This window comes from Tiliqua scincoides, chromosome 12 (assembly GCF_035046505.1).
Source record: "Tiliqua scincoides isolate rTilSci1 chromosome 12, rTilSci1.hap2, whole genome shotgun sequence".
Classification (NCBI taxonomy): Eukaryota; Metazoa; Chordata; class Lepidosauria; order Squamata; family Scincidae; genus Tiliqua; species Tiliqua scincoides.
In genome coordinates, this window is record NC_089832.1 from 5,560,543 (window position 1) to 5,572,941 (window position 12,399).

The following is a 12,399-nucleotide window of genomic DNA, read 5'->3' on the forward strand; positions in this document are numbered from 1 at the left end:
TCCAGCAGTCTCTAGTCCAGGGGTGCTCACACTTTTTTGGCTCGAGAGCTACTTTGAAACCCAGCAAGGCCCGGAGATCTACCAGGGGGGAAGGAAGCGTCTGACAGACACTCCCTTTAATGTATGGAGCCCCTGCTGGAGTCTAGTCAGTTTCATCAGTTTTGTTGCTGCATGCCTGAAGAGCAGCTAAAGTGTCCTTTCCGTGTCAGTTTAGTGTCAGCTAAATATGTCAGTTTCGTCTAGTCACTAGACGAAACTGACATATTAACAGTTTGGAGAGACAGGGCTCCGCAATCTACTCATTTTGCCTCGTGATCTACCAGTAGATCGCGATCCACCTATTGAGCACCCCTGCTCTAGTCCATTCACCCATCTGTTCTTTAGTCAGTTAGTCCATCAGCCATTAGTTCCTCAATCCAGTCTCCTGCTCCTACAACCCACAAACCCTTCCTCCCTCAGGTGCTCCTTGTATCCCTAAAGACCTCATTGCCTCTACAGGCTGCAGCTGTGCAGCACACTCCCTGCTGAATGCCCAGGCCCTACCCTTAAAGGTGCCATTACTGACACCACATCCTATCTCCTCAAGGGATCTTGTGCATTTCCATTACAAGGGTGTAGCTTCCAATTGCTTCTGCAGGGCATTCTGAGGCCAATGGAGTGGGTCGAAGACCTGGCATGACCTGGAAGTAGCCTCTGGGAGCTCCTAAGGAGGCATTGCAAGGAGCACTGCATCACAGCCCAGCACATGGGTTCATGACAGCACCCCACAGTTTGAGAAACTCTGGTCTAGTCAATTTTTTTTTTTTTTAAATTCACTTTACTAGCAGAGGAAATGCAAGCCCCAAGTCACTTGTGAAAATAATGTCAAATGATTTCACAAGTCACTTGTGAAAATGATGAGCTGGTATATCACTAGAACAGCCTGGAGGATACCAGGCAGGGAAATGCTTTGAGCAGGGCATGAGGGTTTAACCTTTTGCCAGAGGGTTCCTGCACACTCACTGTGCCATATGAAAAGTGTTCCATTTGTGGCAGAAGGTGGAGTAAGTTTCTGAAATGGTGGCATGCAGGAGGATTAAGGTCATTTCAGGACACAGAATGTGTATGTTGTCTTGTGTGCTCCCTGGGGCATTTGGTGGACCACTGTGAGATACAGGAAGGTGGACTAGATGGGCCTATGGCCTGATCCAATGGGGCTGTTCTTATGTTCTTAACTACAATTCCCAGGAAGCCTTGCAGGTCTCTTGTTCTCTGGTGTGCTCCCTGGGGCATTTGGTGGGCTGCTGTGAGATACAGGAAGGTGGACTAGATGGGCCTATGCCTGATCCAGTGGGGCTGTTCTTATGTTCTTAACTACAATTCCCAGGAAGCCTTGCAGGTCTCTTGTTCTCTGGTGTGCTCCCTGGGGCATTTGGTGGGCTGCTGTGAGATACAGGAAGGTGGACTAGATGGGCCTATGGTCTGATCCAGTGGGGGTGTTCTTATGTTCTTAACTACAATTCCCAGGAAGACTTGCAGGTCTCTTGTTCTCTGGTGTGCTCCCTGGGGCATTTGGTGGGCTGCTGTGAGATACAGGAAGGTGGACTAGATGGGCCTTTGGCCTGATCCAGCGGGGCTCTTCTTATGTTCTTAGATGTATACATCAAAACCCGGACTTAGAATATGGTGAGGATATGGCTGCTATAGTAAAATACATGTGGCAAAATATAAGTAACCTTCTAAAGTCTGCTTTTTTTTTTAATCTTTAAGTTAAATAAACCCTGAGTCTATTTATCATGGGACTTTTTTTGTTTGTTTGGTGAATCTAAGGAGGTTGTAGGAGCCTGTAATTATAACCATGCAGATTAAATAGGCTCTTATTCCAACCCCAGCCCTGCCTTAATTAGCTGTGGCCAAAATTGTTGATCCTGAAATTCCTGTTTAGGCGGAGATATGCATACAAAACTTTCTCAGAAATTCCCTGCTGGGTTTGAAACAAAAGGAATATTCATAACAATATAAGAAATTGTTGCTTGTGCGGTGCAAAGTGCACTAATTGTGCGAGGAGCTTGGTGCAACTACTAACTCCTGGAGAAAGCAGAGCCTTGTTAACATTAGCAGGAAAGAGCAATCTGGTTATGGGAAGAGAGTTCTACTTCATTCATACTTTTAGCACCTCCTGTGATCACGAGAATGGTGTGCTCTTCAGTGCTTTCGAGTGATTGTAAAATCCCAGAGTTCTCCTTTATTTTCCCCCAGACACAAAGGGCACATTTAAATATTTCCAAGGTGTTTAACAAAGGAACTTCACTGGATATGCTAAAAGTCTCCAATAATGGCTTGCTTTTCAAAAATATATTTGTCAGAAATAATTGCTGTGTGCTCAGTGCTGTGTAGGTGGCTTTTAAGACAAAGGTAGCTTTGCACTTTTGATTTCACAATGGTTGTTGAGTTGTTGTGGAGGATCCAGATGACGATATAAAAAGTAGCTGTCAAACTGTGTTTTCTAAGCAAACATCAGCACTGTCCCCGGCCTCTTTAACTAGCGAATTCATTCTGTGTCCATGGGGGGGGGGGGGGCGGAATTTGGAAAGCTTCTTGCAACAAACTGAAAAAGTGGGATGCAAGTTGCTAAAACAGGGGGAAAAAATGCTACACAAAATGATTAGAGTATCCCCACACTTGTGAAATGCCAGCAAGAACCAATAAAAATTCTACAGTGGTCCCTTGCCATTTGCGATCTTGGCATCCACGTATTTGACAATCCCTGGATGGCGGGGGCCGTCTCTGGTGCTCTTGGAAGCCACTTCCAGGCCACCCCAGATTTTTTTTTTAAAGCATTCCCTTTAAAAATGTGTTAAAAAGTTTTTTTTTAAAGTGTTTCTTACCATAGCACTGCAAACTGCATCAGTTGCAGGGAAGTCTCTGGCGTTCCTGAAAGCCACTACCAGGTTGCACTGAGGGCCTGCTCTTCCTTTGGCCCTGGCATGCCTCTGAATGCATCATGGAAGCATTTGGAAAATACTTCCACGGTTCATTCTGAGGAATGCAAGAGGCAAGGGAAGGGGTTGCGGGGCTTAGTGTAACCTGGAAGTGGTTGCTGGGAGCACTAGTGATTGCCCTTCATCTGGTGTGGTTTGCAGCGCTAATGTAAGGAATACTTTTAACCCATTTTTGCCTGGTATAGTTTTGGTCCCTGTTGCATATATGCAACATTGAGCAGAAATGGCTCAAAAAAACAGTTTAATGCGGACCCCAGTATCCATGGGATATTGGTATTTGCAGGGATCCAGGAACAGATCCCCCATGGATACTGTGGCACTACTGTATTGCAAATACCATTGGCTAAAGTGCACCTGCGTGATGTTATAAAAATATACATTAATCCACTAAGAGTACAGTGGATATCCCCTGGGGGCTGGGGATAAGAATAGGCCCTCAGTTTGGCTGTACATGTCCTAAGAGGCGACTGAACAGCCACCGGGTAGATGGGACTCGTCAGCCTGGGAAGGCAGCTCATCTGAGAGAAGGAGAACTCTGACCCCAAACCTCCACTGCCTTGCAGCTACATCCGGTTATGGAAAAGGCTTCAGGAGTCAACCCGGAGGCAAAATCCAGAGCCGGAGTCCCTGAGGCAGTTCATGGCTGAACACAGTCACATTCTGGCAACTCCTGCGACGCCGCTGGAACCAACCATATTGGCTTCTGCCTTTCCATTGGACCATTTCAGCGACATGGAGAGGGGGGATTTGCTGCATGGGTAACAGCCTATCCTCCATACCTACTTTACCCAGGCTTCGCGCACTGGAGAGGACACTCTGTTCCAGAACCACCATTCAGAGCATGACACCATAGTCTTCTGAGACTGAAGGATGCCAACAAGAAGAACAGTCCTGTGCATGTTTGCTCAGGAGTACGTCCCCTTGTGACCAGTGGGGCTTAGAGGAAAGCATGTAAGATTGCAGTCTAAACTTATGAATGATAAATCTGTAAATAAAAGAAAAGAAAAGATGCAGGCATTTGATGAGAGTTATCAGATTAATGTCATGCAGAAGGAAGTCTTACAAAAGGTAGGACAACTTGCCTGTCTAGAAGGGGGAAAGAGAGAGTGAGAGAGAGAGTGCGAGAGAGCATGCATTATAGTAGTGAAAATTAAAGCCTTTTGGGGGCATAATGTCAAGGCTCCAGTAGTGTTTTGCTTCAACAGCAATGATGCAATTGATTTCAACCACCTACCCCGTAGTTCACCCAGCAGAGCACTTCTCTGTAAATTCCAGTGACTTGACTATGGATTACTTTGAATGGGTGCATGCACTTGAACTTTGCATTAGGAATCATTATTTTCAGTGACTGTACTGAGATGTATCCAGGCATCTTCCATGAGTCAAAGGCACTTAGCATCTTATTTTTGCTATAATGCCTTTTTTAATGTAGGCTGAACTATCTGTTTGATACTATATGAATGTACGAAACTGGCTTATATGAAGTTAGATGGTCCAGTTCAGTGGGCAGTCGAATTCTAACCAGACATTGACAGAGTCTTTTGGGAGCAGGCTGGAGGTCTCCTTGGGATATTTGTGCCTTACTCCATGAATAATGCTCCAGCCTGCCCATTTGGGCTACTTGGATCAGTGGCGTAGCTAGCGAGGGGCGGGGTGGCGGTCCGCCCCAGGTACCAGCTTGGGGGGGGGTGACACGACAAATGACCCAACATCACTAACATCGCAAAGGTTAGGAGTAACCCCATCATGCCATATACCGTTGGATGTGGAATTTCCAGTGGAATGCAATACAAAAAACCGGGGCAAAAATCTCCTTTCCCACAAATGTTATGGTCAAAAAACCAGAAACCACAAGATGCATGGAGCCCTATGGAAAGTGAAACTGAACCATATCACGTGTTTACTTGCGAGTAGGCAAACTTGCCTTACTGTGTCGGGAAGGGCAGGCTGAGAGGAATCTAGACACCAGAATGGTTCCTATTAAATGAAAGCAGCCCCCCAAAAACTCCCACGAAGGAGGTCCCTCCCTCCAAGCCGACAAATGAATTGAGCTCTATGGAAAGCCAAAGTAAGCCACATGGTCGTGTTTACTCGCAAGTAAGCAAATGTGCCTTGGCTGCTGGTCAAGTTAGGCAAAGGGGAATGCAAGGCTGGCTGCATGGTCCAAATCTGATGAAAGTGGAGCTGAACAAATGCTCCAGAAGGCAGCACCCCCTCCCCCAAGAATGAAACAGAGGCTTGAATTGGTAAGGTGGTCACTGGGGAGGACTGAAAATCTCACTGATTTTTTGTGGGGGTGAAGGGGATGGTTCCAGGCAGGCTGCAGAGAAAATTCACTTGGTGAAACAGGACTGGCTTCCCTTATTTAATTATCTGTTTTTCTTTAACTTAATTATTTATAATTATTTTATTTTGCTTGATGATGTCACTTACAGCCATGACATCACTTCCAGTGGGTCCTGGACAGATTATCATTTTAAAAGTGGGTGCCAGTGTTAAAAGTTTGAGAACCACTGCCTTAACCCAAAACAGGGCAATGAGACACCCTGGGGGGGGGGCGGATGACACCCTAGTGACCAAAACTCTGGAAATTGTGGCTTTTAGGAATAATACCATCATATACCATTTGATGCAGAATTTCATCCATTGCTTGTGGGGAAATATTCACTGCATTTATTTTCTGGCCATTGTTCTTATTATTCATTTCATGTCATGACTATTACTTTCTCTGTCTCACCTACCTCACAGGGTTGTTGTGAGGACAAAATAAGGGGAGGAACCATGTACACCACCCTGAGCTGCTTAGAGGAAGAATGGTATAAAAATGTTAATATAATAATGTCATATGGAGTGACAAAGGTTTATGGACCCCAAGTGTCAAATGACCTCGCTACGCCTCTGACTTGGATCTGTGCCAGCTGATTCACTGGCACAATCCAAGCAGCCCCTTGTAGGGCTCTCAGACCCAGTGAGATAGAATATGATGAAAGCCTGCTCTGCTGATCCTGCCCCCTTTCCACCTCCATTCCACCCTCCCTCCACCACCTGGCGCTTCACTCACCTCCGATGGAAAGCAGTCTTCTAGATGTTTGCAGCACAGGCTTCCTGATCAGTGCTGCTTACTCTCTGGGTACTCTCTCTATTTGCTCTACAGCACATTTGCAATGACCCTCGGCCAGCACAGAGACTGCTGTGCTAGTATACTGTCAGGTTTGGATCATGCTGTCAGTCAGGTCTGCCATGACGGTTGGTGGTTGTCCAGGGTCTTGGGAATTTTCCACCTGATGCTTTGAACTGAGATGCCAGGAATGGAAATTGGGACTTTCTGCTTGCAAAATGTGTGCTTTTCCACTGAACTATGCCCTTTCCTAGGCTTCTGCATATTTCAGCACCACATAATATTAGTGCGCAGCAACTGTTACCCTGCACATGCCCGATCTCGTCTAATCTCAGAAGCTAAGCAGAGTCAAGCCTGGTTAGTACTTGGATGGGAGACCGCCTGGGAATACCGGGTGCTGTAGGCTTATACCATGATCTCGGAAGCTAAGCAGGGTCAGGCCTGGTTAGTACTTGGATGGGAGACCGCCTGGGAATACTGGGTGTTGTAGGCTTATACCATAGTCTTTCGAGACTGAAGGTTGCCAACCAAAATTAGTGCAGGCTTACTGGTGACCCATCACGCTGAATATAGCTCACTGGTCATATGTATTTTGTGATCTGTCAGGTGCTTGGTGCCCTCCACTCCCAGTTTCCATAGCTCCCACATGATGCCTCCCTCTGGCTATCAAGTAGGGAAGGCCATGGGGCTCTCTCTTGCACCCTGTTCTTGGCCAATCTAAGATAGGGAGGAAAGGGTGTTCAGCTAACCAAGGAGGTAAAAAAGAGGGGAGATCTTAAAATACTGAATGTTTTTTTATTGTAAATTGCTCCAATAGGATCACAAATGCCTGATGGATTTTGAGCTGATAAGCTCCTCCTTCAGAGCAACTAAAATATTACTAAATATTAATATTAATATAACTAAAGTCATTACTTTTCAGATGAATTTTCTCAAATACCATAAAGCATTTTAAATATTAAAACTGAACAACCTTGTATCATGTCTTCCTGAAAGATCATCAGACTGCCCTCAAAAGTTTGCAATACCAAAGGAGCAAAAAAAAGACAAAAAGAAAAAGAAAAGACAAATGTATCCCATGATATTCCTAGCAGGTATTAAAGCCTCTTTTTATCACATTAAATAACTGTGTTAAATGTGTTAATGTCAATATTCACTTGTAGAATTGATTTGTGACTCCAAACACTCCCCTCCTTTAGGAGTGTGCATTGAGAAGGTCACTCCATAATTTCTGTTCCTTGTAAAAGATTTTTTTTTCTTCAATGGGAAAATGTTGCATCCTTAATCCAATGAGGTTGCCTAGGGCCCTCTAAACCTTTTGCCTTCAGCCCAGAAATCTGAGCAACTTGCTCTGGTGAATAACTACCCAGATTTTACTTGCTTCTCCTCCTCTGGCAGGCGTCACCCTGAGCCAAAGTGGCACTCAGAACCAGCCTCCCCTTTTGGTTTTTCTGGCATGCACAAGCCTGTATACACTGCCACCTCCACCTCTGCCACCGCCCAGCACATCTTTGAAATTGGCCTGATGGGGAGGATCTTGGGAGTTCTGCTTCCAAGGTCTTTCCCTGCCCTGCCCAGCCCAACCAGTGAAGGTGCTGAGGAGAACAAGATCACAGTGGCCATGCCTACCTCTGCTTCCAGCTCCTCAGTAGCAGAACTGGAGGGGTAGATGCCTTCTGTCTTCCTCTTCTTGCTTGCCCTATAAAGAAAGCAAGCAAGAGGATGGGGCGGGGCATCTGAAGTGGGCAACAGGTGGGTGCAGATTAGCCTGCAGCTCCAAAGCAGGCAGTTCAGTCCACCTTAAAGATGGGCTGCCCCTGCTATCCATCCACCAGCCCTGCTTTGACCAAACCTGCTGCTTCTGTCCCGCTGTCTGATTATAACCCTGGCCTGTTCTTGACTATGTTTTCTGTGTCTCCCCTTTTGTTCCTTGCCCAAACTGGACCATTTCTGGAGTTCGGTCAAGGGCTTGACATCTGTATCACCTGAGCTGCATGGAAGACGGCCATAGGTAGAAAAGAGAACTGCCTACACACCAGACCCTACCTGCATAGGTTTCTTGTTTTTCCGGAAATTATGTTGTGTCATTAGCCAGTTGGGGTGGTGCTGCGTGTTCAACCAGAGAATAAAAGTGGGATGAAAAGCATGTCATAATTTTTCCATGTTGGATCTGAAAAGTACTTTGTGTGGCGTGCTGCATGAAGGGCCTGTAGCTTGGGTATACCCTCTGTCTCCATGAAAGCAGTAGGTTGACAGCATCCCTTCAGATCTCAGCTTCCCCTAAAGGATGCTGTTGGGGAGGAGAAATTGCCTGCAATTGCACACATCACCAGATGGATCTGTCATCCTGCATAAAACTTTTCTGCGGAAGCCCCCGGTGAATAAATGTGGCACTTGAAATTGGAGCTGACTCACTGCAAGCATTAATGCAAGATGAGGAGGAAGGATGCACTTGACTCTGACTGAGTTGCTGGTGCATTATCCAAATCCAGCCCAGCTTCTGGAGGGAGAGGGGCCAGGGCAGGCAGGAACTATCCTCAGGGGTCAATAAGGTCAGGGACTAAATATAGGAGACTGCACCACATTTTCTGTTTATTTTCCACACCTGGACATCTGCAAGAGGGATCTGAAGGCCTTAGGGATGGACCTCAACAAGTGGGAAACCCGGCCTCTGAGCAGCCCGCTTGGAGGCAGGCTGTGCAGCATGGCCTTTCCCAGTTTGAAGAGACACTTTGCCAACAGCCTGAGGCTAAGAGGCAAAGAAGGAAGGCCCATAGCCAGGGAGACAGACCAGGGACAGACTGCACTTGCTCCCGGTGTGGAAGGGATTGTCACTCCCGAATTGGCCTTTTCAGCCACACTAGACGCTGTGCCAGAACCACCTTTCAGAGCGCGATACCAGAGTCTTTCGAGACTGAAGGTTGCCAATACACCATTTGCTAAACTGCCATTGTGTTGTAAGAACTGTACTGAGGCTCTCCATTACCTAAGCCAGTACGGTCTTCAACCTTTCTTGTGCCACAGCCCCCCAAGATAAAGTATGAGACGGGGACCCCCCACCCACCCTTGACTGTTTCCCCGACTGTTGTGTCTTCACAATAAGCCTGTGAAGTAGCAGCCTGATCAGGGATGGCCTTAGGAACTGCAGGGCAAGAGAGCAAGAAGAGGCTGTGCAGGGTTAGATCAGGAACTCAGTATTGATAAGGCAGCATCATAACCGAATTGGATCCAAGCCCTTGCTTGCACAGGCTTTGAAGTGTGTTGTAGCTTCTTCCTATCTTCTTAGTTGCCCTGCTGCAAGAAGCAGTTCCTCTTAGTTTGATCTTTAACTTGCCTGCTCTGGTTGATTCTGGGGAGTGTATGTTACCTTGTCCAACTAGCCCTATGCTACTGCATCCACTTTTGGGGAACCCCCATCCCAGAAATCTAGGACTCCTTCCCTGCACCTGGGAGACAGGGTCTCCAAGGTGCCCCCACCCTCTTGGACTGTGTTTAGCATTGGTGGTGTCAATAAATCATTACAATTTAATGCAGAACAAGAGTTTATGGGGAGGAAGCAGGTTGCCAAATGCACCCCTCTGACCACAATTAATGGTTAATGCTGCAATCCTATAAACACTTTCCTGGGGGTAAGCACCCCGAAACAAAATGGGAGTTGCGTCTAAGTAGAGATGCATAAGATTGTGCTGTAAGCCTGGCTGAGTTCAGTGGACTTAAGCTAAAATCCACTACAACCTATCCTTACCCAAGAGTAAGTCCCATGGAACACTAGGATTTATAAATTTGTATAGGATCTTGCTGCTACCTCTCATGTGCAAGTTGTATATATTTAAAAAGTTAATCGTGAAAGTCTCATTGACATTAACGGGGGAAAGCCACAGGCCAGTTCTACCTAAATCCCTGCATGGTTATGCAGTGGTGCAGGTGTGGCTTCTGCTGCATCCTGCTAGGAAGTTTTGGTTGCTAGAGGTCTCCTTGGGGAAAGTGGCCTTTTGTTCCTTTGCCCCAGGTTTAGCCCCAGCAGCTTCAATGGGTCACGTTGGACCAGTACCAGCGATATCGCTGGCACAAATCTGGGTTGATCTGTGCAGAGGGATAAGGCCCGGGAAGGGATTTGGGATTTGGTGTGCACCACTGCCAAACCTGCCCCTTCCTGGGCCTGATCCCCTCTCCTTCCCATCCTCATCACCGCCCGTTCCATCTACCCCCTCACCTGTTCCGCCTCCACTTGCCCAGTTCTATTCCTCCCTGCCTCCCTCCAACCCCTGCATGGGCTTACCTGCTCCTGCAGGCCTCCCTGGTGCATGTTTTAGGTTCTGGTCTTCCCACCAGTGAGCCAGTAGCTTGTGCCACAAAGTGCTTAACAGCGCTGGTAGACCATGCGTTCTGCAGATGCTTCTTTTAGGTAGGTCATGCTTAACTTGTCTCATTGAAATCAGTGGTGCTGTGTGGCTACAACTCAGTGTGTTTTAAAATTGCGACTTAAATGTGCATCTGACTAAACAATATCTCCGAAGGAAAAAGCAGACTTTCTTTGGTTTTAGGTAGTGCATTTTAGAGGGCTGGATTTGCCTTCTGATGTCTTCCTAGCTGAGCTGTATCAAGCTACCACCTGTCTTTTTATTTTCACCTATGTGTCTGTCTCAACTGTTTGTTACAAAAACATTCTTTAAGCAACGAAGGCTAATGTTATGCATGATTGTTGCAGAGCAAAAAGACACAGGGAAGGAGATTTTTGCTGGAGGGAGGGGGAAAAAGAGAATTATGACAGGAGAAAAGAAGAATAAATAAGGGCCTTGTGAAGAAGGAAGGGGAAAATGTTAAGTTAGTGACTCACAGCTCAGGATGACTAATCACCTAGAAGAGCCTGTTTCAAGGGTGCAATCTGGGCTGAACGTCTTGCTGAGGGAAGTGACTCTGTGAACTGATGCGCAGGTTCAGCTTGGGCCAAAGGGTGCCCAAATGCCATCAACCATAAAGGACACTGTTTCCTTTTCTACGCTGGAATCCTTCTGTGCTCATCTGAGATTTTTTCAATGACAGCCTATATAAAGCTCTCTTCAAATCGCAGTTCTTTGACTCTGAAGGAGAACGGAGAGGCTGGGATAAGGTTTTTAATGAACCAAGAGTACAGTCAGTTTCCAGTTGAACGACTCTGTCATCGGCAAGGACCATTATTTTCCTTCTTTGCAAAGTAACATATCTGTCCTGATAGGTGCAGCACAGCTGAATTATAAGTGGAACGAACACACACACACACACCACACACACACGCGCTATGTGGGCAGGTGTAATGTTGAGAGTGAAGACAGACACAATGTTTTAAGAGCTGGAGGACGGGTTTGAATTCAGAGCACCTTCACTTTGTTCACTACAAACATAACTCTGTCGTAGTCTAAATTACGACTTCTGCAAGTCTTCGGAGAGGTTCAGATTGAGGGGAAAAACCAGCTATGGAGGGTGCCAATTGGCGAACACCTGGGATATCCCAGTGATCGTCAGATATGGGATACGGGGACCCCCTGTACATAATGAGAGATCTTGGGGATGGGGCCAAGTCTAAACACAAAAGTCATTTGTTTCATATACCCCTTATATACGTTGAAGGTAACTTTATGCAATATTTTAAATAATTTTGTGCATGAAACACAAAGTTTGATTTTATTTCTTTAGGCAGAATTTTTCAAAAAGTTGTGTATTTTGGAATTCCAGATAAGGGTTGCCCAACCTGTAATACAAAACTAAAAAAACACATCAGTTAGCCAGAAAAGTCACTCTAGGGAAAAATCCCAGATGGAACAAGAAAGCTTTTACAGCCCTTCTGCAATGCAGGTAAGAGGAAGCTTGCACCACATCTTGGAGCCTTGTTTAGGCCTTGTATGCCTTTTTGGGATGTTTAAAGCCCATCTGAACCAGGGAGGGAGGGAGGGACAAAGCCGATGGCTGAACCAGAAAATGGTATATATACACGTGAATGCCAAGTTGTGAAGCCAGGTTCATACTAGACATGAAAAAACCCACCACGAAAATGTTACGGCTGTCTTCCCTTCAACATACAGGTGTGTGAAGCCAGACTCCTCCAAACCAAGTGATTAGGTCATTATTTAATTATCATTTTGGCAGCTCTAGTATGAATTATTAGTTTACTGCTGCTTTGGTAATGTAATGCTTTGATGAGTGAGAATTATATTTTTCCAGCAAGAAATAAAACATCTAGGGCACAGGCCAGCCAGCTTCTCAGTTAGAGTAGTAATTATATTCATTGTGCTAAGACCAATTATGTTTACCGTGTAAAGAAAA